The 26492-nt window shown below is 39.3% G+C and overlaps 1 long non-coding RNA gene across 1 annotated transcript; it reads left to right on the forward strand.

The window, feature by feature from the left end:
- The first annotated feature begins 297 nt into the window (after positions 1–297).
- On the forward strand, positions 298–9955 carry LOC134171154 (uncharacterized). Its single transcript, XR_009967517.1, has 3 exons — positions 298–360; positions 1835–1896; positions 9526–9955. It is a non-coding gene; the product is annotated as an uncharacterized LOC134171154 (long non-coding RNA).
- Positions 9956–26492: the final 16537 nt, after the last annotated feature.

Consider the following 26492-nt stretch of genomic DNA (forward strand, 5'->3'; position numbering starts at 1 on the left):
ATTATCTTAATGTTTAGAGGGTTAAGTACAACTTTTGTGTCTCATCTAGATGGCAAAACATGATAAAATTTTTCACTTGACAGAATTTATGGCAATACTCTGTCATTGTTAATCGCACCTCTAAGTTAGTGTTCTTCAGTAAACAAAACTGACCAGCACATCATCTGTCATTTGCAAAATGCATGAAAATGAAATCAATACCATCTGAAGTTACCCATAAGCTTGTTCTTCCTACAGGTTGAAGAATCAGTATCATTCTATAGTGTGATATGACTACAAAAAGAAATTCTATGTAGTTTCTTTGTGCCACAGGTGAAGGAGGAGGTCCTCAGTGATGATGAAGAGATAACTGAGTTGTGGGTAAGAAATTCCTACTTGCATAAATCCATCTCCAGCACTTGCTTCATTATGGAGGCTGTTGAAAAGCCTTGCTCAAAGAGAGCTAATCCTTGAGAGCAAGAGCAAACTGCCAAGGCACCTTCCCTTCAGAATGAGTGATGAGGTTACCAAGTGGGAATGCTAAAGGACTCATGGAAATGGGGTGTTAGACCATGTATCTCAATCAGATGTATGTTGCATGTATATTCATACATGGTTAACGTTAACATTCTTGTAGGTTAAAGCTCACAACCTTAACTCAAGAGTTGTACCGTAAGGCGAAAACACATGAAATAAACTACATGTTCCTTTAAAAGTAAGCATGGCGCAGTCTGGGATGATAAACCCAGAACTTAAAGTCATCATGATTGTATTACACTGTTATGGAGCAGGCTAATGTGGATGTCTTAATTGATTTTTTAAGTCAAAGGATCTATCACTTCTAATGTATTCCCTTTAGTTATTAATTTTCATATTATCAGTCACATCTTATGAAGTTCTTTTTTAGTAATAATTAATAATTAATTTTTCAGTGTAACTTTTTTTTTCTTTGCTTCGCTTCAGGTTTTTTGTGTTTTTTTTTTGGGGGGGGAGGAGTTTTCATTCTGATTTTTTTTTTCCTGGAATTTCATGTTAAATATTTTCACAGTTTTTCTTTCTTAACTAAGCACACATTTTTATACAATTTTATATTACCCACAGCTGCAAAGAACATGCATATACTTGATTGTGTGAAAGGCTGCATATAATTTTCAGATTTCCCTGCATTTTTTAAAGATGCTAAATGTCCAGAGCAGCTGATAGCAGAGAGGCAGAGCTCAAGGTGCCAAGCCAGGGCAGAGGATGGGTAGGACAGCCCCTTTGGGTGGTAGCAAGGGCTTGCATCTACAGGAGATAATCACAAACACACCCCCTAACAGTGCAGTCTCAGACTTAGCCTTGAGTGAAAGTCTCCTGTGTGGGAAATGAAAAAGCCCAACAACTTAAATAATTAAAATTTTCTGCTCTAGCTTTATCTTTTTGATTAAAGGAAGCATGTTCCCCAGCAGTCACCTGGAGGATCTGTAATTCCTAAGTTAATACACACCTCCATTCTGAAACAGGAAGCCAGTCTAAGACTTTCCTAAACAATCTGCTTTCTGGCAAGCACCCAGGAACCTAGATTTAAATTATTTTACCAATGCTATATTCAGACCTACATGGAAGGCTAAAAAAAGAGTTTCTGTACTAGCAAGAAAAGGCAAATAGTAAATACCATTAGGTCTACCAATGCAGTGGATGATGAAGTCAGCACCATTCATTCTATTTTAGTTTGAGAAACATAAGGCTGAGCAAGATGAAGTGACTTGTCAGGAATAACTCAGCAAAGCACGGACATGACTGTCTCACCTGCTGCACTTTAAGATATCTTACAAGTGGCATATGGCAATGCACTCATCTCTGATTTATCTTACAGCCCAGAAAACCAACTGTATCCCAAGCTACATCAAAAGGAGCATGACCAGGAGGTCAAAGAAGGTGATTCTCCCTCTCTGCTTCAGGGCTGGAGTACCTCTCCTATGAAGACAGGCTGAGAGAGTTTTGCTTGTTCAGATTGGAGAAGATAAGGCTCAGGGGAGACCACATAGCTGTCTTCCAATAGCTAAAGAGGACCTACAAGAAATCTGGAGATGGACTTCTTATGAGTGGTGGGATAAGAGGCTTTAAACTGGAAGAGGGTAGATTTAGATATTACTTATTATTTAGATACACTAATGATTTAGATTCTTCACTGTGATGGTGGTGAGGCACTGGCACAGGTTTCCCAGAGAAGTTGTGGCTGCCCCATCCCCGGCAGTGTTCAAGGCCAGGGTGGATGAGGCTTTGAGCAACTTGGTCTAGTGGAAGGTGTCCCTGCCTATGGCAGGGGTTTGGAACTAGATGATCTTTAAGGTCCCTTCCAACCCAAGCCATTCTATGATTCCATGATATTATTATCCCATCTGTTTGATTATGAAATAGAATGTTAAAATTTGATATAGGCAAGATCATGTTAATTTTTTTGGTTTCCTCAGAATAGATGATTTTTGCAGCTTAGTTTTTTCAACTTGCTGCTATTGTTAGTAACTGTTGATAATAATAACGATAATAATATCATTTTTGAGTTGCTGATGATGTGTGAGGCAAACCTAGGAACATAATAAGAAAGACTTGCAACAAAACTAGAAAAATTAAACATGATGTAAGGAATAGAAGGCAAATAAGAAAAATAAAGTATGGAGTAATAAGAATGATTAGAGCAATGCAGTCATGAAATTGCTCACTCTGAGATGATACCTGCCTTCTCTGTCCAACCTCTGGAGTCAACAGCAATAGAAAAATGTTAAGATTTATAAGTGCCCTTGGTAACAGTCACCCGCTACTTTTTCAAGCAGTTAGCATCTCCTGGCTGCCTTCTTATTCTCCCAATATGGGGTACAATTTTTCTTTTATTTATAATGACAACTAGTGAGTCTAATCTGGTGAAGCCAAATTCATGAACTGTAGGGTCTGCAGCAGGGTTTAAGCTGATGAACAGGTTGATATTGCCTTCATGAGTTACTGCCATGACTCCCTCTGAATGTCCTATCATTGAAAGTCAGTATTAATGTTTTTGCTGTCTCTCTACTATGATAATCATACAAATACTTCCCAGCTCCTGGGCCTGGCTGCATGGCACAGGAACTCTCCAAGGCCCATGAGCAAACCATGACACTTTCTTGCCTTTTCTGTCTGAGGCAGGTCTGCAGCCACAAAGCACACACTTCTGGTATAAAATAAAAGATTCACTGGCACATCCCTATTCTGGCAGCAGCTGGGAGGTGATATCATAGAACATATCAGGTGACTTGAAGTCATAGAATCATAGAATCGTTAGGGTTGGAAAGGACCTTAAGATCATATAGTTCCAACCCCCCTGCCGTGGGCAGGGACACCTTATGCTAAATCATATCACCCAAGGCCTCATCCAACCTGGTCTTGAACACTACCAGGGATGGAGCATTCACAACCTTCCTGGGCAACCTATTCCAGTGCCTCACCACCCTAACAGGAAAGAATTTCCTCCTTATATCCAATCTAAACTTCCCCTCTTTAAGTTTGAACCCATTACCCCTTGTCCTATCACTACAGTCCCTAATGAAGAGTCCCTCTCCAGCATCCCTATAGGCCCCCTTCAGATACTGGAAGGCTGCTATGAGGTCTCCGCGCAGCCTTCTCTTCTCCAGGCTGAACAGGCCCAACTTCCTCAGCCTGTCTTCATATGGGAGGTGCTCCAGTCTCCTGATCATCCTCATGGCCCTTCTCTGGACTTGTTCCAACAGTTCCATGTCCTTTTTATGTTGAGGACCCCAGAACTGCACACAATACTCCAAGTGAGGTCTCACGAGAGCAGAGTAGAGGGGCAGGATCACCTCCTTCGACCTGCTGGTCACGCTCCTTTTGATGCAGCCCAGGATACGGTTGGCTTTCTGGGCTGCAAGTACACACTGCAGCCAGCTCATGTTCATTTTCTCATCAACCAACACCCCCAAGTCCTTCTCCGCAGGGCTGCTCTGAATCTCTTCTCTGCCCAACCTGTAGCTGTGCCTGGGATTGCTCCGACCCAGGTGTAGGACCTTGCACTTGACATGGTCAAACTTTATAAGGTTGGCATCAGCCCACCTCACAAGTGTGTCAAGGTCCCTCTGGATGGCATTCCTTCCCTCCAGCGTATCAACCAAACCACGCAGCTTGGTGTTATTGGCAAACTTGCTGAGGGCGCACTCAATCCCACTGTCCATGTCAGTGACAAAGATGTTGAACAAGACCGGTCCCAACACCGATCCCTGAGGGGCACCACTCATTACTGGTCTCCAGCCGGACATTGAGCCATTGACCACAACTCTTTGTGTGCGGCCATCCAGCCAGTTCTTTATCCACTGAGTGGTCCATCCATCAAATTGATGTCTCTCCAATTTAGAGACAAGGATGTCGTGTGGGACAGTGTCGAATGCTTTACACAAGTCCAGGTAGATGACATCAGCTGCTCTACCCCTGTCCATCAGTTCTGTAGCCCCATCATAGAAGGCCACCAGATTGGTCAGGCAGGATTTCCCCTTAGTGAAGCCATGCTGGCCGTCACCAAGCACCTTGTTGTGTTTCATGTGCCTTAGCATGCCTTCCAGGAGAATCTGCTCCAAGATTTTGCCAGGCACAGAGGTGACACTGACTGGTCTGTAATTCCCTGGGTCATCCATTTTCCCCTTCTTGAAAATGGGGGTTATATTTCCCTTTTTCCAGTCATTGGGAACTTCACCTGACTGCCATGATTTCTCAAATATGATGGCCAGTGGCTTCGCAACTTCATTTACCAGCTCCTTCAGGATCCGCGGATGGATTTCATCAGGTCCCATGGACTTGTGCACATTCAGGTTCTTAAGATGGTCTTGAACCAGATCCTCTCCTACAGTGGGTCCTTCATAGGTATTCAAGTATCATGGTGGAAAGCCAAGAAAGTCTTAGAGGTACATAGCCCTCCCCATTTCTTTCAAATCCCAAAGTTATCCTCTCTTATCCAATATTTTCTCCTGAGGAAGAGTTAATTCAGGAGTCAGAATTAATCTTGCCCTCAGAACTTCAAGAGAAAATGGTTGGTTCATTATGGGCAAGGGTGGAAGACCTGTGAGGAGCTAACATGTCTGTGGGTATGTGTTTAGATGCACTTACTTACTACTGAACAATCACAAGCTTCCTCCCTATCTGCCACTGTACCTCTTAGAGAAAATAGGATAAGCAGATTTTTTCTCTCATTGAGTTTACTTAGACTATCTTTAGTGTCTAGAGAGAAATAACTGAAGGTGGCATAATAGAAATCAAACAGAATCAAGAAAGCAGCAGCAAGTCAGGAGCAGTTAAGATCAAAGGGGTCTTTGCTCAGTGGCAAGTTTCATATGCATTGCCAGCTCCACAAGTTATTCCATTAAAGATAGGAAGATGACCACCTTGATTTCCTTTTCTGGGTTTTTACTACTGATTGATGCCTTCAATGTTTGGTTTTCAGAAATACCCCAGTGTTGTGGTTTAAACCCATCTGGTAGCTGTCCTGCTTACAAAGAAGAGAACCTCTGTGCTGGGAAAAAGAACAATTAGAATCCTAGACTTCAGGGAGGAAAAAAACCCAAAGAAGCAAGAAAATAAAGGTGTCAGAGCTATAGGTGTAATCTGGAGCTACCCAGGTCCAATTCCATGTCAGGTGGAGGCTCAACTTCAAGCAGCATTTCTAAAAGCTCTTACCAAGTAACAGGCTTCTAAAGTCATATCTGAGCATCTAAGTGGCATGACTTTCAAACATGTCAAGCATCACCAGATTAGTGCTGCTAAAATCAGGCCTGCTAGTTAGAAAACTGAGTTGGGTAACAGCATCACAGCATCACTTCAAAAGAACATGATTTTAAGACTCTAACTTCAACAGCCACTAAAAAACCCCAAACCACCAGAAAATCTTAGCTTGACAACCTGAAGCATGAACCCCTATGCTTACATGATTTAAAGGTGAATTTGCTTTAGATGGTGCAAAGCTAGGTATCACTTTCAACAGGTTTGACTTCAGATAAGCAAGTAGAAGACCAGAAACATGCCTAGGCATAAAGAACAAAGTTATGAAACTGTGTTTGGAGTCCTTCTTCACTGTTCTAGTGTGTCTCCCTCATCTGTCTTGCTAACCCTTTGCACATGATAAGGAGATTTTTTCCTGGGTTTAGGAATAATTTCATTGACTTTCAGTGCTGCTAAAATATGGGGTACTTGGTTCAATTTTACTCTTTGTTCTCTCTTCTAAAAAGAAAAATCTATACTGCCATTTCATATGTGGGTAGTAAGATGCAAAGGTATGTGTGTTTGGTTTTTGATATCAGTTGCAGCTAAAAATAACCATCTTACCTCAAAATAAGCCATTTTCTGAATGGTGGTGTTACCTCACGCATGCTGCAGAAGTTCTGATCTCACAGGTTGAGAGCATGTAAGAACACATACCACTTAAGAACTGGAGAAGTAAACAGCAAGGATAAGGTCATTGTATAAGCTTGAAAAGCTCAACATTCATGACAAGATACTTAGATAAATATATCAACCCCAGATGAGCCAGGAATGTATGTCGAAACTCACACAAGCAACCTCACCATCTCTATTTAAATATGTTGTACTAAAACATCCACAGAGTCAAAACCCTGTGCAATGTTATAATATTATCCAGTCTTACAGCTTTCAGTACCCAAAGGCAAGTAAGCCCCTGAAGCATCATGCTGCCATCCCAGTTCTACTTTCAGTTTTTTTCCACTTTTCCTAAGAGAATGTGATTGAAAGTCACATTCCTATCTTGGCTCAAGCAAAGTCCTGGTTATCTGGATAACTGTGTTACCTCAGACAGCCTGCTCAAGTTCTGCACCTGGGTCCTTCCCCCAAAAGCTGTTGAGCAGGATGGGTAGACAAGAGGGTGCTGAAGGCAAGAACTGGTGAAGACAGTGGGTCTGAGGAGAGCTGTGTGCTAGGAGTGGCACTGAAGCCAGGCACCTGCAGTGGCCCTGTCATGCTTTGCCTAACTCTGAATAGCAGCTAAGAGGAGACATCTTAAAGTTTTTTGACTGTGGTTTTTAAAAGGCAGGGCAATTTAATGAGCTTTTCCTGTCTTTATTGGCTAGCATCAGACATATCTTAGAACAGCATGCGCTTCATATGTACACACTCACTTGTTTCTGGTTTTAATTAGCAATGAAATACCTGATAAGGCTATCTGGTATGGTGCCCTGTCCCACCTCTATTTCTAGCATATTTGAGAGCATCTCTTCCTCCCAGTCTCCCAGGGAGATCCACAAGATGTACAACTCTGGCCATGTGTTTCTGCCTTCAAGTCAGGTGAGAGACAGACAGACAGGCCTGCAGTGGAGCTAGAGGAGAGGTAGCAGGAGCTCTGCTGTGCAGATGCTCCTGGCAATGCCTTCACATGTGGTGGGAGGAGAGTTAATCCCTTAACTACCTCATCTTCCTGGGAAGAAAGGAAGGATGGATGAGAGAAAGGAAAACAGTGCCTTTCCTTTTAGCCTTTAGCACCTGTACTCTAATTAATAGAGTATGTTTGAAAATGATTACAGAAATCTCAACATAGATTTTAGATAGCAATGACCAGGTATTTGTATATGCTGCTGCAGGCCATGGTCAGCAGTCTTCATCTGCTGCCTTTGCTGAGGCTCAGGGAGCATTTACCTTCCATAGCACTAACAAACCAGCTGTCAAGACACTATAGCGAGTGTGATTGCTTCTTTTCAGTTGACTGTATAGGACAGGTATGTGAGCCACAAGCAGGGCATGCAGTTTCTTGTCTATTCTGCCTGCTCAGGCAGTGATTGATGTGTGAATTGCATGACTAATAGTACAAAGACATTCTGAATTCAGCCTTATTCAAGTATGAACTGGGTCCCTGAAGAAGTAGCCATTTGCTTGGATGTTTTTGCTGTCTTAGTCATCACTATATTGATAATGACTTCAAATTATGCCCCTCCAAATTATTTTGGTGCATGGATACCCATGTCTTTTTCTTTTTTCAGAGTAGGTCTTTGTGGTGTAGCCTGCATCTGAGTGCAGAGAATGAGAAAGTGGGATTCATCTAGTTCAGCAATCATAATGAAAATATCACTACCGGTAACACTAACTAGTAAAGAAAAAAAAAAATCTCTCTAATACAGTGCTTTATTAAAAATTACTAATTAAACATAGAAAACACTGAGTAAAATTAAGATTTTTTTTTTTCTGTTGGAAAGGGAGAACCATGGTATTTCAATACCCTGTGCTAATAGAAAATACTGAATTCCTAAGCAGTGACCCCTGTTCTTTCAATTTCAGCAACTAGCTTTTTTGAAATGATCACAAATTTCCAAGCCACAACAAAAAAAAAAAAAAAATTAATCTCAAGATGTCATATTTCTATTTATTTGGGAAAAGCCAATGCCCAAGCTTGAACCTGAAGTATATGTTTTAGTGTTTTCATAATGTGATACTTGCGTTTTGCATTTTACATACATAGCTTATATATCATCTTCTTTAATGCAATGGCATTACTATTGTCTGGTTTTATATGTGAGCCCTAGTAAGGTAGGCATCTGAACTGGTTTTATGTTTCAGAAAAAGCCTATAAAACATTATATCTGGCTGAGGATCTTTGCATATTCTGTGCTTGGATACTGAATCTGTGAGGACTCATGTCTTCATAAAAACATTAAGTGGAGATAATGACATAAGAATGTATAACATCACTGGCCATATAGACATCAGACCAAAATTCCCTCTACACTAACAGCTTGTATTTGAGCGGCCAATAGCAGCTGCTTAGTGTAATAGCCAAGTTCAGAAAGGAACTCACAGGAAACGGTTATTGGTGGTTAGGAATTTCATGAGCTGGAAATTGCATCCATACGGCTATGCCTAACAGTATTTGACGCACCTTTCTTCCATTAATTTGTTTTAACACTTTTATACCACCAAAACATCCTCTGGCAATGACTTCCCCAGATTTAGTTACGTGCAATGTGAAAAATTCTTCCTTCAGTTCTTCAGTTGTTTTAAACATGAGGGTTAATTATTTTACTGAATGCACTCTGTTATGAGAAGCAGCAAGTAGCTGTTCATTAGTCACCTTCTCCAGGTCATTCACTGGCATCCTACTAAACAACAGGGACTTACACAACAAAATAAAGTGCATACCTTCTAAGAATGACTACTGAACTTCTCTTTTAATCAAGAGTCAGCCTTCCCTGTAAATAACAGTCATTATGCACCATTAAGAATGAACATGGAGCATTGCTGGAAATAAAGATCAGCTTGTTTTATCTCTCCAGTTGTTCTGGATTTTGTCTTTCATCTCTGGGAAGTGACTGACCCAGAGATTACTGAATTAACAGGAGAGGGTGTTTTTGAGTCTGCTGAACTTTGGAAGAAGTCCCATGAGGGGACATCTGCTTCTGTAGGTGAAATGAGTTTCCCTAATTTGTGTAATCAAAGAGAGCAAGAAGTGCCTCTACAGAAGGCTTGAATAGAGATCCGTGAAGTCAGATTCCTTAATTATGTGAATCATTCTTTTAACTTATTCTCCTGACACAGGTACATTTGAATACTGTACCAGAAGATGTGAAACTGCCACCCTTTCTAGGCCCTGCAAACACTCTGCTGAAGAACAGATGATGGAGGTTTCTCACACCCCTAAATCCAAGAAACAAATCCCCACAGAGCCTAAATTGGATCACCAGAGACTGAGCAGCATTTAGCAAGTTGCGTGTCTCCTATTGGTATGATGCATCTTCTTCCCCATACCCTATCAGCTCTGCTCTGTGGACCAACTTTCTTTTATATCCCTCCAAAGCCTAGATTCATATCACCTGCCTAAGCTAAGCATCACAAATACATATATAGTAAATAGAGTGTCACCTGCTTAGGACAACTCAAAGATAAGCCTCCAGAAATGGTTCTTTCTGACTATTTAGAAAGTTAAAGTGACTGTCTTCTAACATTACACTTCTTACTCTGGTGCCTTTGTTGGGTGGGTGCTTAGTCAGACAGGTGGGATTTATTTGTGCCTGAATTTCAAATTGTGTGTGAACAGAACATGAGGCTGACCCTTACACTGGTCATTTAATGACAGACAGGGTCACTGTGCATTGCTCCATCAGTCCTGTGTCAGCTGCTGTTGCAATCTGTCTCACGGACATCTCAGAGAAGTTGCTGAAGAACATCTAGACTGGGTTGGGTACCTATTACAAGTCTAATTAGAAGGAAGCAATTACTGGCGTTATATGTACAACTGAGATTCTGTGCAAGCAAATACCTACTTTGGCACTTATTGAAGCTTCTTTTTTAAAACACTTCTTATAAAAACATTGTTCTATTAATTTCCATTAATTGTATATACAACGTAGAGATTTAGGTTTGTCATAAAGTTCTGCATTTTATCCAGGTCTTTCTCACAAAATCAGCATGCTTTTGCATATTCTTGAATCTCAAGAGGCTAACTTTCTAGTTTGGTCACCATAACACAAAAGAAAGGCATTGCCCCTCTGCAAATTTTCAGTTCCTATCACTGTCCAGTTTAATTAATGTTATCTTTTACTATACTTCTTAAAACTCCTTGCCCTCTGTTGTCTACTCTCAGTTTTCCCAGGTCCTGCCCACCATAGAAGCTGCATCTCCCAACACACACAGTGATGACAAGACTGCCAGGCTACCTCTGAGCACAAGGGAGGCACATGGGACTGCAAAAACTGATGCCAGGTGCTCATTTGCCCTGTTATGTTGCTATGTTAGCTAAAGGACATGTTACATTTTTAAAGTTGTGCTTGCTTTACATCACTTGAACAATCATTCCAGGTATACTAGAAAATTTAGAAAATGTGTATTCTCCATGTTGACTATTTTCTTGTTTTTTTTTTTGTTATTTCTCCCCTTCTGCTGGTTTATGTAGGGAAAATTGCCTCTAGGAAACACTTTTAAACCAGAATATATATGTTTTCCTAATTTTCTTTGCATGATGTTTTGTTAAAATGGCTCAGACCTGAGCCATACAAATCTAAAAGTGACCATTTTTCATTAGTGCCTGCTGCATGCCCCCAGTGGCAGCATGTAGTTGCAGGGGCTGGTGCTGAGCTCCGTGGCATCTTGGGGGGTGTCTCAGATCTCCCTCAAGGCAGACCCTGTCACCACGGTAATGCTTTCCCTGACACATGCAGTAGGGGATCTTCATCCTCTAGAACTTTGCAGCCCTCATCCAGCCTCCTCTGCTGGTGTCCTCTCTGAGGACAGCTCTCCTGCTGCTATGGAAGATTCATAAATTATTCCAGGCGCTATTTCTGATTCTTTAGTATATCTAATGTAGGCATGAAATATGAAAATGTACTTGAACACACATTCACTAATGAATATAATGGGAATATATGAACACCTCACATCTGCCAAAAGATGGTGAAATACCTGTGTAACTAAACGATATTAAATTGTCTGCCATTTGGCTGAATTCAGTCTTTACCTCCCCCTTCCATACATTACTCAGTTAGGGATGTAATGAACTTTGACCTTTAGAGAAAGCTGTCTCCTGTAGCAAATTTAAAAAACCCTACATGCCATTGACCCACAGGTTGCCACCTTTAAGCTTCTAAGATAATTTTAAGACATTTGGGTTTCTTCATCCACAAAGACAAAGGGTGCAAAAGTGAAGCCAACAGGAGAAAAACAGGTATTAAGAACAAGGATGAACCTTCAAATACTGGATTTCACACTAATGTTTTGTTATGAAAAGAGTAAATCATTACCAGCAGTTTATGCCTTTTGGACTGTGATGAATAAAGTATGTTATCAGAAGCAGCAAAGATTAAACACTAAAAAAGCCTTATTCATTGTTAGATATAAAACTGGTGCCTCAACAATACTTCCACCCCCCAAAAAAAGAAAAACAAAAAAGAAATAAGAGAGTTGTCATGATATTAACAAGTTATCCACTTGGTTTCTCAAGAATTTGACAGTGCACATGTGATTAGACAGGGAATGAGAGCAGTGAAAATGGAGAGGTGTGGCCTTACAGCGCACTGAGTACAGTACACACCTAAAAGAACTGCCAGTCACTTGGGAAACTGATAAGCAGTTTCTGTACTCTATATCCAAGGTGACAAGCTGAACTCCGGTGGAGCAGAATGCTTCATCCACTGTTTCAGCTGTGTACCTGAGACATGCAGATCTACCAAACTAGCTTCAGAAAGGTGCGTGAACCCTAAGCAGACTTCAGCAAAGCACTGACTTTTGCTTGACCGGGAGAGCGCAGCTCCAGGAAGCAATGCACAGGATGCTGCACATTGTGCAAGGATATACCACTGTGCTAACAATGTATATAGATGTATAAATATGCATTGTTTTTGCCCTCCCAGCTTTGGACTATGATGTTACTGTAACTGTGGTTTTTTTTTTTGCTCATCAGTGGCAAGCCTGTTTGGGAAAGATAATTTGTTTTTAGTTGTGTTTATAAAAGCTACAGTGGGGTATAAATGTCTTATATTAGTAGTAGTGGTATTAATAATGGTAATAACAGTGGGGAAGCAAGTAAACTTTTGTGTGGTGCACAACAGAATCTTTTCTTGAAAAATACTTTCTTTTTTCCCCTCCAAGCAACTGCTCGGATATTTCAGATTTGAAAGGAAGAGCAGGCAAAAGCAGAAATGTAAAGAATTTATGAGAAATAAAAAAATGAAGCCACTGTTGAAATAAAAGAATGCTGAATATTTTGGATAAAGGGAACTGGGTACCTATAATAAGTTTATAGGAGAACTTTGTGTGTTATGGATGGTATTAGCTCTCTGTGTAAAATACATGATCTTCTAAAACAACTTAATGGTCTTTTTCCTAACAGTTTTCAAAAAAGCCAAACGAAGGGTAATAAATCAACCTCACTCTACTGGTACAACTAGGTTTAGGAAACTGTTGAGCAAGACAGTGACACAGCCAGTAGTTTGGTATGAAAATTGCTAAGAAAGCAAAAAAGCAGTCTGTGATTCTCTTCAGTGAATACAGCTTGCTCAATTTACACCAAATCCATAGATTAGGGGTGGAAACAGTTTTTCTAAGTATCCTGTTAAAATTAAATCATGATGCATCATGAATTAAAAGGCAATCCCTCAAAAAAATCTCTACCAAACCTGTCTCCCACTATTTCTGCTCTTCTTTGCTTTTGGTCACTGGAAATGGCTGGAAAATATTATCTGATGTATTTATACCTGTTTGCATGATCTTGACGTTTCTTATTTTCTGAAATATAAAGGTCACATTTTCAAGTCTGACTTTATCATAAAATTAAAATGATTTGAGGAAAGGTCATCAAAAACTTCACATTTTTCTAAATTGCTTCAGATTTGATTCTCAGTCTTAAAAGGTATACTGTGCAGGTTCAATCAGTTTTTGAATTGGAGGAAGCCATCTGGAAAAGTTTTAGGAATCTGCACATAAGTAATTTATGGTGGCAGCAGTGATGTGAATTTGCACTTGACATTTTTTTCCTGGAAAAGAAAGATACTACCATCAAGAAAGGTAGTGTCTCTGCACAGATATAGCAAGCAAAACAGAAGGGTCAGACCACCAGCACCAATAGAAGAACATTCCTAAATCCTGGTTTTTCACTCTCAGTTGGGATTTCCCAGATGCTTGTCCTGGTTCTCCTGCCCCTGCTGGTGCACACGGTGGTTATACACTATCATGTACTGTACAGATGAATCCTCCCTTTCTGTTGGTCACTGTTGCCTTTCATTAACCTACTGCACCAATTTCCTCTCAAGCACCTTTCCTTTAAGGTGTGGTTTTACAAACAGCAGCAGCAGCAGCAGCTGCTCTAATAAACTCCTTCTCCTGTCTGCTGCATTAGGTTGCTACACCAGAGGAAGCAGTTCATATGTTTTAAGGCTAGAGGGGACCATTACAATAATTTTACTTGCCATGCATAAGAAACAGAATACATAATTCAGAAATATATCTGGTCTTGACTTAGAGCCATTGTGTGCCTAGATTCCATCACTTCCCCTGCTGATTTGTTTAATATTTATTATACTTCTACCTGAAAAACTGGCATTGCATTTACAGCTTGTGTCTCTCTAGCATACAGATTTCAGGTTCTGAGTCTTGCTATGGTTTAGTTTACTGAAGTTATAGAGTCCTCTAATGTCAAAATCTTTAACTTGCACATACTTACAGCACCTGAACAATATCTATGGACCTCTTTGGTCCCAGTCACAGCACCAGCCACAGTCACAACTTGCTTTTCCTCCTAGAACACATTGTAAGCTGCAAGATGTTTTCCTCAGCCTCTGTTTACAAAAGCAATCTCCATCTTTTAATCAAGAGCTCCCTCGTTTTTCTTTGCTTTGCATCTGAACTATGCAATTAGATTTGAATATATACATGGCTGATTACACACTGCTGACAGCAGTCTTCAAGAGGAGAGAAGATAGAGAGGTGGGTAACAGCCATTCAAAAACTCCAAGTAACTGGTTGCCATTGTAAGAGTAATCGATGAGGGGATGTTTGACTCTGTATCCAAGCACTTCTGTGCCATTTCCTTTCTAGCTGCCGATATTCCCCCACATAGCAGGCCACAGTCTGCTTTGCTCTCCCTTCTCCCTTCTTCCTCATGCAATTCACTCAGAGAGCTTACTTTGTCCCAGAAGGAAATACCCAGGAAGGCAAGAGGCTTATCTGAGGAGGAGGAGTCTTTTTGTCTCCTTCTACCCCTTAAACTGGGTCTATCAGCAAGGCTGGAAACTCCAGTTGTAGTAGCATAAGGTTTATGGCTAAAGAGGAAAGGAGCTGAGTGGTACCAAGCAGTTTCCAAAATCTATGGACTGAAGTCTTAGTGCAGTTGAGGAAAATAATAATAGAACCCCCCTTGTTATTTCTGTGAGAAAAGGATATCATGCCCAGCCTGTATATGCCTTTCTCACATGCAGCAGGGAATGCATGTTTTAAATGCAAATTCTGTGTACCTTGCTTTGCAGGACAAAAAAGGAAACAAAGAGGGAGGAACATTGGAATTCTTCTGGCTAGTCTGGAGGAAGCTTTAGTTCATTTAACTTTATGCACCTAACCTGGGTATGTCAAATAGAAGCGCAGTCTCCCTTTGGAGTCAATGGAGAGGAAGTCACTTACAGAAGATGAATCAGAGCATCCAACATCTTAATTACTTGCTGGAATCACTTATCTCCTCCCAGTGACTATAGAGGGAGGACACGGTGATGACATTTAGCAAGTCAGAACATCAGCTAGAGACCTACAGTGAGTTGGCTTTCTGTCCCTCTGAAGAAATCCACAGTAGAGGTATTTTTGCACTCACAGAAGTTATTCTGCATGGTAACTACAGAAACAATGTTGTTTGACTTAAGTGAACTGCATGGCAGGTTGCAGGTCCAACTACAACCTTTGTCTTTTGGATGTTTAATTGGATTCTTCAGCAGCTTTTTCAGTGACCTTGCAACATCACATTGCCATTTTGTCTAAATTAAAAACAAATATAAAAATTAATATACTGCTTTTAATTTCTGATTAGTTTGCAATACAGGCTTTTTCATAATATTAGCTTCAAATTGGTTACACAGACGTGCATATCTTTGTGGATGCATAAAATTAAAGCTGACTCCTAAACAGAGATTAGGATGATTCTGTGATTAGGATGTATATGTGGCTTGTTCCTTCTCCTGTAACCCTTCCTCTGCAACACAGAGTCACATGTCTACTCATATTTTGGCTTCAGTGCTCGAACAATCCATTAAATGGAAAATAATGACCTTTTCTAAAGTGGCTGTTATAACCATACTTGTGTTGATCAACATCAATGTGCAGTCTGGTCAGGTACATGATTGATTCTTCATCCCTGAAAGTATTTTCAATGAAAGACCAAAGTTTTGTTTGGTGAACTAAAGCTTTCAAGCAGCCTCCATACCTGCAGAGGCTCTTACACCTTTGCAGCTTACATGTCAAGCAGGACATGTAAACCTCCTGAGATAAATACCACACATTCCACCAGCCTTGAGCTCCACAGTCTTTTCAGGGTCTTAAACATATGATAGTTTCAAAGTTTTGACAGCTGGCTGAAAAAGAAGCCTCGAGGGTTATGCTCTGTTTAGATATGTTACCAGCCCACTTCTGCATAGCTTGCAAAACAAGCTCCATGTCTATGCTGCAGCTGAATTTACAAGAAATTACACAGAGTTATAAGAAAGCAAAAGAAAAATCTATCCTATCATTTGCAGAACACAAATTCAGCCAACAAGGAAGCATTTGTGCCTCTTAAACTTGGAAATTAGCCATACAATCCATGGCAATGTCAGCTGAACCTTTTTTTGGCCTAGAAAACAAATGTGAGTTGAAATATGCTGATTTTGAGCATGCTTGGAGACATGAGCATGAGAAGGATGAATCACCTCTGAGAGCTGGCATAATACAAACTGCCCTAACCAGTGTCAGCACTAGTCACTGAGCCTGAGGAGCAGTGGAGCTCCCCAGTGAGGGGATAGGAGTCTGCACAACAATTTCGCAGTGGTATGCAAGGCAAAGGAAGATTCAGAGTTGTGCCTGCAATTCCTGCATGTCCTGTTGCTGCAGCTACATCTCTCATAAGGTTATGCCAGTATTCTGTAGACACCCTAAAGATGTACATGCGATTGAGGGCAGGCAGCACTTTGACTGGAGTCCTCTGTTAGGACTCAAGTGCTAGCTTTGCTAGGGACTGTAGACACCTGCATAGGAGATTTCCTTTGGGTTGCATCGTGGTTTAATGTGGTAAGAATTAAAGCAATGTTTCCCTCTGCAAAAAGCAATCTTGCTTTCCCTCCTTACATGAGGAGTCCTGCAGAGCTGGAGGAACAAGCTGGGCTTGAAGGTTACATGTATACCAGCCTTTGAACTAAACTCTACCTTCAGTTACACCACCATGAACTGCAGTAAGCCTTGCACTTCATTGAAGCTAGCTAGGATGTTTTGTTGATGTTACAGAGGAAAGACAACAGCTCAAGACCTTTGCACTCATTTTGGAGCTCCAAGAGCAATTTCCGAGTACAACAGCAAAGGGCCAAGTGAAACAAATGATTATTGCTATAATCATTTAGTCACCCTTGCTTTCTGAAGCCAATTCTGTTCAGAAAAATAACTACTACTGACCAGGCTTCTATAATAAGGCATTCGTTGATCATAATTGAGCTACAGCTGTAAGTAACCCTTAAATGTTCTGTTCAGAAGTCTAAGGAAGCTTGCAACACATTTATTTAATTTGCTGACCTTGTGTAAGCATGTTTTGTTTTAAATTAAAAAAAAAAAAAATGGTAGCAGAACTTTTCTGGCAGTGTTGCAGTTTTTCCTGCAATTGGGAGAAATATAAGTAAACAAGGATAAGAAGACAGGCCCGTGAGGCAAAGGAGTCTGCTGTGAACATTGTGATTTTGCTTGTTTTCCACAAAGTGAAGGATTTTAAAGTAGTTTCTGAGATAAATGTTTGTAAAAAAAATATTTCACAGAGAAAGATACATGAGCAGTAATTTTGGCTGAGAAGAGCAGAGGAAACCTGTGAAACAAGAAACAACAGTTCATGTAGAAACTTAGTTTTAATAAGATCAAGTTTTGCCCTGCTGTGTTTTGAAACTATCTGGAAGAGCCTGTTGCCTTCCACAAAGAACAAGCACAGCTAAAATTACTAACGCAATGACTCTCCTTAACAAACAGCTTAATACCTGCAGACTTTCTAACTGGGTGTGGAGGTGTAATTTGCTCTTTTGGATCTTTCTGCTTGGACAGAAGCCAACGTAAACTCCCAAGCCAAGTCATCCTGATTTAAAAGCCATTTTCTGAAGCTCTCGGTTCCCATGAAAGGTTGATATCTATTTAAGAACCAAAGACTCAGATACAGTTGAGACACTTCATTTGGAGGCATTCTCTGAGTAAAGTCTGTAAAAGCACAAACGTGCTTTAGAATACCCAAATACCTACACAGCGCACCTTGGTCTAGGTTAACAAGAGGTAATATTTACAAATTGAAAGTATCTGTTTATATGTATTAAATCACCAAGCACAGGCATGTGCATTGAAAGGTTTTCTTCTTATATGAAAGCTGCATTGTACACCTACTATTCTTGCCAACCAAGCATTGTTGTTTTTAATTTTAACTGGAGTAAATCTCTGCAATGAATTCCAGCCCTTTCACACTGTTAGAAAAATATTGTGAATATGTTCTGGAGGTGCAGCAACCAGATTTCATGGTAAAAGTTTCTACTTGTGACTAAGAGATCATGTACCTTTCCATTTACCTTTTTATAACACATCTTGGACATCTTTAACCTGTGAATGCTGGAAAGGCTCCAAGGCTCTCATCTTGAAATTTAATTTACTTTTTCCCCCTCAAATTCAGGTCAATTTTCATTCACCAAAATATGTAATATACTTTCAGCTGGCATGTAAAACAGAAAAAAATAATATACAAGCATTTAAATCAAGTATTGGAAAAGTTTTAAAGCAGTAGCTAATGAGATGACCTTTCTTATCATTCAGCTAGCTCTGAATGGTACATAAAGTATTTATGTCTTATCTAGCCATAGCCTGTTAAAAGCTCAGGGTAGAATCAGTAAAACACATTTCTCAAAGTCCTGCTTTTTAGAGAAAAAGGAGTGGAAGGGAGTGGAAGGGGGAATAGAGAGCTGAAATTCCCAACTTGTTCATGAGATAGTCACCAGAGATGAGTGGATACAGAGGTAGGACACAGGCATTGCAAGAAGAGTGCATGGGAAGAACTGTGTTCTAGTGGTTGACCCTGCCATGTGTGGGCACAATCCAGCTTATACATCCTGTTGCACTCACGGCTCTTCCATGAGTCTAAGTTTACTTCAGAAACAAGGAAGTCGCAGGCCTCATTTCCGCTCAGTTTAACTTTTGCACTTTGTTATATTTTTTTTTTCTCCTTGTACTAATTATTTTTTATTTTGCTGCTGACTCAAACTGGCAGGTCGGTAATACTTGCCATTGGCTGAAGTAATACCACTCAGCTATTCCAGCTTTCTTTGTGATACACTCTGACATGTTGTCTTCATGTCTCAGTCCCCAAGCACATCTGGAGGGCAAAGTGGACCAGGTGAAACCAAAACCACAGCTATAATAATGACAATTGTGCAACCACACAAGAGATGAGCTAATTCTGCTTTGGCAGAGCTGGGGCAAAAAGTAATGCAATGGATCTTTGACTGATAAACATTTTTGGGGGTGAAATTCTAAAGAAGCTCCATCAGGAACTCCCAAACACAAATAACAGGCTGTTGACATTGGTGTCATTTCATCTGTGCTGATACTGCAAACATTAGAGGAGCACAGAATATTCAGTAGAAGCTATCCTGACTTTACTGAGATTATATACACATTTTTACAGAGCTGTTAGATAAAGTCTTCCTGGCTTATCTGTTAATGCAAGGAATGCTTGCTGTAGGAACTAAAAATAATGAGGGTAAATTGCAATACTAAAGCAGAGAAAAAGCCTTTTGAAGGATTGCCCCGTGGGATTAGCTGACTAGTTTGGTCAGGTTTAGGAAGCGTTAGAAGACAAAGAATCTGAAATTTCCGAGACTGTTGGTTCTGACATGAGAGAAAAGGCATTTTACCCATCTCATTACTGACGATATAAGACTGAGCAAGACAGATGAAAAACCTCTAAAGGATTTCGATGTGGAAAGAAGCATGTACAAAGCAGGTAAGCTAAGTATTATTCATGATCTTTCAACATTTTTAAGGCATATTTTCTCCTAAATGCTTTTTCTAATTAAATAGCATGTGCTTTATGGAGCTGTCTGGTTACTGAGTGTCTGTGAGAGAGCAGCATGCTGGGAGAGGTGCAGGGAAGCCAGGCCACTCTCACCAGCTGAATGAGACCCAGACACAAAACATTGGTTTGGATGTTTTAGCTCTAAGAACCTGACAACCAGAGGCCTGCACTACAGTGGGAAGAGAGTCCTGTTGGGCTGGAAAATGTGCTGTGCATGCCAGAAAGTGGCTAGGAAGAACTAAGGGCTGGTTTGCAACATTTAGGTGTAGTTATTAATAAGGAATGATGCAAATTCTTTTTTCCAGGAGGAAGCACCGGGGAACGTGCCCACGTACTGTTTTTTGTTCCCATACTTATGCTAGTCTGCATGAGGTGGTTCACCCTGCTTACCCACGTGTGAAAGGCTGGACTCGCCCTCTCTGAAAATCTTGTGCTTTCCAAGGAGATGGGAATAGAGTAAAGCTTGTGTTCCTTTGGGGTCAGAGTGAAATTCACACCATCTGTCCCAGGGACTTTGCAAGAGTGACCTGTGCTTCTCAACTCCTTTTTTCCTATTTCAGTCTAGCTAAATAAAAAGTTTATCCCATAATCTTTAATCTTAATGAAACTCTCTTCCCCCATCCCCACCCTCAATTTCAGTACGATCTCAAGTGTATGCTTCCAAAGGCAGTTTAAAAAAAATTGCTTATATAAAAATGAGTGGTTCATGCCTCTGCATTCATAGGGGCATGGGTGGGTGAAACCCTTATCCCATGCTTTTTCTGCAACCAGCTAGCCTACGCAGACATAGCTAGTTACTACAAAGAATAAAGTAGAGAAAAAAATTACTTGTGGACAAATAGGAACTCCCTACAATGTTCATTTTACATTATGAAAAAGGCTTTAAAGTGGACAGACAAAATATCTATGATGTGACTCCTTTTATAGTCCCCGTGTAATGTAAAATGACCTTTGTGAAACAAAGAATCAATCAAAAACTGTTCAAAATTTACCATTTCTGCAAACCTTGAATCCACTGCTAGCATAGAGTGTAGTCTCAGTTACACATGTTAAAAGGTCATATGTGGCACTACTGCTAAATTAACACTTATAATTGCATGGTCATGTTCTGGTATTTTTGCATGCATTGAAGGTTGTATATAGATTTGGCCATGATGCTGCCACCTTCAGGAATTAAGTTTTATGTAAATTTAAGGTAACTGTACTTGTAAAATGAAATTAGTCTAGCGGTAATCTAAGTTTATCTAATTTGCTAAGCATGTAAACCACCTTAGATTCACACTGTATTCCTGTTCATCTGATAGATCATCTCTGAATTTAGCCTTCATAGTCTAAGGCTAAAAAATTCGAAGGCAATCTAAGGTTGGTTTAATTAGTGTGCCAAGGGACAGGGTAAGGGTGTGCCATGTTAAGCAGATAGTAAAACCTATGTGAATGTGTAAATTAAAGTAAATCAACTCCCCTTTTAAATTACTCGCTCTCTGTGTATATGTTCCACCAGATGGATCAAAAAGGTTAGATGTTCAAATATGTCTTGGAGGCACAGACTGTAACGAAAAAAAATATGGAACTGAAATGAGCAAAAGAGAGTTTTTACATCCCTTTGAACTAGTAGAGATATTCAAATGAGTCCTGTATTGCACTGGAATGAAACGGGGATCTTCCAAAATTTTACATGTCATTCACATCAGAATACTAACTATGGAAGCCCCATAGTTTGTAGACTTTGATAGGATGTAAAATGTACTGATTTCAGTCTTTGCTTTGAGTAATTAAGAATAAAGATTTGTCCCAAGGTCTTTCTTATTGCAAGGAAGTAACTTAATGACTATTTTAAACTATGTCTTGCTCAGGCTTTTCTATTAGATCTGTTTAACATACAAATAAATTTTACAGAAACCCTGTTCACAGTAACACAAGGGCCAGTATTCATTTATCTAACTTTTTGGTGTCTGTGGTGCAGATGTCTACATCTGAGCTAGTCACACAGATAATCTAGGGTCACCTAGTTACCATCTGTACTCAGTGGAAATAGAGTAAATACGATTGATGCCACATAGGGCAATCTTAATCTGTCCAAAAGTAGGAATCTAGTTTAGGATGAGACATATCCATCAACTATTGGCAAGATCTCTGCTGGCTATAAAAAAGCCTCAGCTTAGATGTTTGAGTTCATGTAGTAAACATTAATTTAGTCAAATGAGGGTCACATGGTTCCCTACATTAACTAGATTTCAGGGGTTGGATATGATACTTACCTTGAGTGTTTGGGAACAAGGGTTAAATGTTTCCTTTACTAATTTTCTTGCATCATCCTAACTTATCAGACCCGGTCAACATTGTAAAAGAAATTAAATACTTTTTGCTCAGCAAGGCTGATTCTATGATTGATCTGAGTTTTATACGATATATCTTCAAATTGTATTTGTAAGCAAGTATTGTCTCAGTCCTTTTTCTGTCCTTTAAGCCATGTTTCATTTAAAATGAAAAATGACATATATAAATTTTATTACTTAGTTTTCCCACAAATTTGCTCAGAAATAGAAACTTTCCTGCCTAAGCCTGAATATATGCCATAAGAAAAGGCTTTCAGTTTACAAATTATATTTTTTCTCATGTCAGGAGTAGAATTCATAATTCCTTACTTTCATTTATTTAAAAATTTCATGTAATGTAGTATTATGGCATTTTTGTATCATAACTTAAAGCTATCATAAGGGCAAACATGTAAATATAATAAAAATTATTGTCAGCCAGTCCCTATCTTATGCTGTCCATTTTCCAGATAATATAGTAAACAGAAAGTTAATTACCTTATAGGAAGAAAAAAACCCCCAACAACTCCGTAATATCCTTGTGTACCCTACAGATTTTATCTGCTTCTAACATCTGATGATCTCAGTTTTATAATTATATATAGGTACCTAAAATAAGACTTTACTTTGAACTGCTTGAAATGCAGCATAAAAGAAGTGCGCACTCCAAATGGAGTATTAACTTGGCCTGCTATAATATTGGAAGGTAGCATGCAGATGTATTAATTGGGACAGAGGGTTTGTGTCTTGCCCAAGGCTATACCACAAGCCAAAGAAAGCCCAATTTAACTCCTTGCTCAAGTCAAAAGGATTCTTTCTGGTGACTTCAATAGGAATTGGCCTGGATCCATAAAAGAATGAGAGGATGCTATCAGGCATTAACCACTTTGTTTTGATAGGAACTAGACACAGATGTGTTTTTGGAGAGTTACTTTCAACACCAAGGGAAGAGCTTTGATTGTGTAAATATATGGATGCAGCCTCACCCTCAAATACTTCCCCTTCTGAGTTTGAAACAAATGGGTTCCAGTATAAGATTTCAAATATTGCCCTGTTATCATTTGACTGCAACTTCTGTGGAAGTATTACACCCTACGTGTAACAGCATAGGGTTTTTTTTCTTTTTCATGTGTGAATTTAAGAAAAAGACTATGACTGAAGGTGGAAATAGCAAAGGAATCCTGTCAGCTGTAAACCCCATGGAATAATAGCAATTTTCATTTTAGCATCTTCTAATAGGAATAAATATTTTGTAGTTACAGGGTGATGTTTTTATCTTCTTCAAAACCAAGAAATAATTTTGGTTGTTTGCACTTCTCTAAGTCTCTACATTTTATACAAGAATTCATGGAAAGAGGAATAAGTACAAATAAAAAGAAATGACAAGGCAATCCAGAAAATCTTAAAAAGAGAAACTAATGCGGCTTTTTACAAAAAATTTCTTTTTTTTTTTATGTTTCTGTTTTCTAAAAAGCTTGGATGTGAGTTAGCTTATGGAATATGGCCCTAATAATACTGATTTTACTTTGGGAAGGGATAATTTCTATGTCCAATAGAAGATAAAAGATCCCTGCAAGGTGCTTTCCAGTATAGTGAATTGATTTTGTTGTCCCAGTATCATCACTGTATGCAATAACTAATGTATCAAAGGTTTAGCAAAATGCAATCTCCTGTCCACCCTATTCAGTATTGCTTTTCTTTTAGTTTTTTTAACTTTTCCTTTTGCAAGAAAAGAAGTAATCATTTTCTCTATAAACAATAACACTATCAAGTTAAAGACTTTTGTTGGGGAGGTTTCATTTTGTACAGCAATACAAATTTAAAGTACAGATAGTTGCAGTCATAATCACAATGTGTGCTTTATTAAAAATGCGGATTAATATTCAGTCTTGCATCCACTAAACACACAAACAAACAAAACAAAAGAGACAAAACCACCAGCTGTATTTCTCATATTTTTGTTTTCTAGCCACAATACATCTCTCAAGAAGCAAACAAAATGCACTCAGACTTTATATAAACCAGCAAGTATGTCTGGTTAGTTAAAAGAAATCCAAAATTTACAAATGTACAATGTCACAAGTAAGTGAAATAGTACTTTAAGTTTGTGGACCTCAGAAAGCATGTGGATAAGTTGCAGTTTAACAAGTATCTGATATCAGAGGAATGTGAAGCCTGGTTTTGAGTCTTTAAAAAATGAATGATAAATTCAAAAAATAACAAGTGAACCTGTTTTGCAGTGAGGAGAAAATAACTCATTATGAACAGTCAGTCTAAATATAGGCAGAAATGAGACAGTTAATGGTGAAATCAACCGGTCCAAATATAGGGGAACTTTAAGTCTTTTTTTATATGCATTTCAGTTCAGTTTTCAGATATGGAAAGGTATAGACTGAGTGTAAGTCTACCAAATAATAAAATGCTGCTTTTTTTTTTTTTTTTCTAGAGAGACGAATTTACTGTTATGACTTTAGAGGTTGAAGCCCAAGGCCCAGGAGGTCCCATATTTATTCTCTCTCCTGACACTGACTACTTCTGCAATTGAAGAAGTGTGGCAAGACACACCATTTCCCAGTGTCTGTCTTTCACACTGAAAACTAAACAGACCACAAAATTGCATTTAAATATCCATTGCAAGTACTCAAGTAGCTAGTGCTTCCACAATACTTTTCCGCTTCCCCAAAAACAGAGTTGCAAGTTGTGGTATCCTGTAAGTAATACAGAACTTTACTGTGTGGCAGTCATGAAATCCTTGAGGGCTTTCACAGGGCATAGAGAAATCCTTGGAGGCATAGAGCCTATTCAAGGGTCTTTCTTTGGAAATATATGCTTAATTTTGGGGGTGGGGGTGGCTGAACAAAGCATGTGGGAATGTAAAGAGACTAGCAGTACAAGGCTGTTTCTGTGTCAAGGGGGGGCAGTGGTACTTTGGGAGAGCAATACCTCACTGGGAGATAGTGAGGAATGGGAAAGATAGTTCAGCAGGGTGAAGGTAAGGAAAGAAATGCAGGCAGGCATACTTTGTATCCATATTTTGTGTTGTGGGGCTCATAGATGTTAATAAATGCTATGGAAATGGGTCTTCCTCTGTTTTGTCTCAGACCACCTAACCTCTAGATAAGAAATCCTCCCATAGATCCTTCTTCAGTTTCACTTATATTGAAATTGCCTTCCTCCTCTTCTACTTTCTTCTTGCTGTAGAAGCTTTGAACAAGAAAGCTTATGATGCCTTCTGTGTGACTCCTCTTCTTTAGAATAAGCAATACAAGTTTTTCCGAATTGTTATCATAGGCCAAGTTTCTCAGGCCTTTGATCAACCTTGTAATTCTTTTGTAAGCATCTCACAAACAGAATGAAATAAGCCTTATCAGAGATTAGGAGGTCAGAAAGATGGATTATAAACCTCAAAAATAGTGCTTCTGTTTATATATCAGGGTTATCAGAATAATGATAATAAATTTGTTGTTCCTATAGGTTGCTTTCCTGCAGTAGTTAGATGTAATTAAGCTTGTAAACCTCAAAAACTTAGAGCCCATCTTGAATGCTTGTTCCTTACTTATCAATTCTGCATCTCCATGTTTGTGAAGCTAAGTATTTTTATGCAGAAGCAGTATAGTTTTGACATAACTCACACAGATGGAATTCTTTAAAAATTGCATGTATTGCTGAATAATGTTGAAGTCAAACTTACTGTTGTTACTCTGACTAGAATTCATTCCCATAGATACAAATTTTCTAGTAGTAAAATTGAAAGTGTATTTTGTGTTTGTAGGTGTTGATGTGGGTTGAATGGAGTACTTGAGTGTGTGGAAATCGTGTTAATAAATCACTACTAGCACTTGCATGTCAACATGCATGTTACAGCTTGGTTTTCATAGCATTCCACTAACACAGATCAGAGCATTCCTCACTCTTTTTAGTACCTATTAGCCTTGTTTAGGAGCACAACACATCTGCATATCTCAGGGGACGAGGAGTGGTGAGGGGTGGGTAAGAAGAAAAAGAAAGCTTAAACTGGCATGAAAACTTTTAAAGCCTTTATAGTTTTCAGAAGGTGGAATACATTTGCTGTTTAACATTAATTTACAGAACATTGTTTACATCTCTCATTTTGCAAAAAGAGAGGTAAGTAAGGGTTGGCAAAACTGGCTGGAGGTAGATTTGATTTGTTAAATCATTCCTGGATTTCGTTTAGCTTTACAGGACAACTGAGTGTTTCAGATCTGAGTTGGATTTTATATGATCTTTGAGGGAATAGTTATCATGAAAGTGATAAACACACCAGGAAAACATAAACAGTGTAAAGGACAAGTTGTCTTCTTCGGGTTTGATGTGGTTTGATATGGTGTAAATATGGTAAATTATGAAGAAATGTATCAGCAAGCTCTGGAGAACTTCAGAGATTGTGCAGAACCTTATGGCGCACGGACTTTAAATAG

Source organism: Pezoporus occidentalis, unplaced genomic scaffold, assembly GCF_034315485.1.
Source record: "Pezoporus occidentalis ecotype Australia unplaced genomic scaffold, CSIRO_AGI_Poc_V1 ctg4, whole genome shotgun sequence".
Lineage (NCBI taxonomy): Eukaryota > Metazoa > Chordata > Aves > Psittaciformes > Psittacidae > Pezoporus > Pezoporus occidentalis.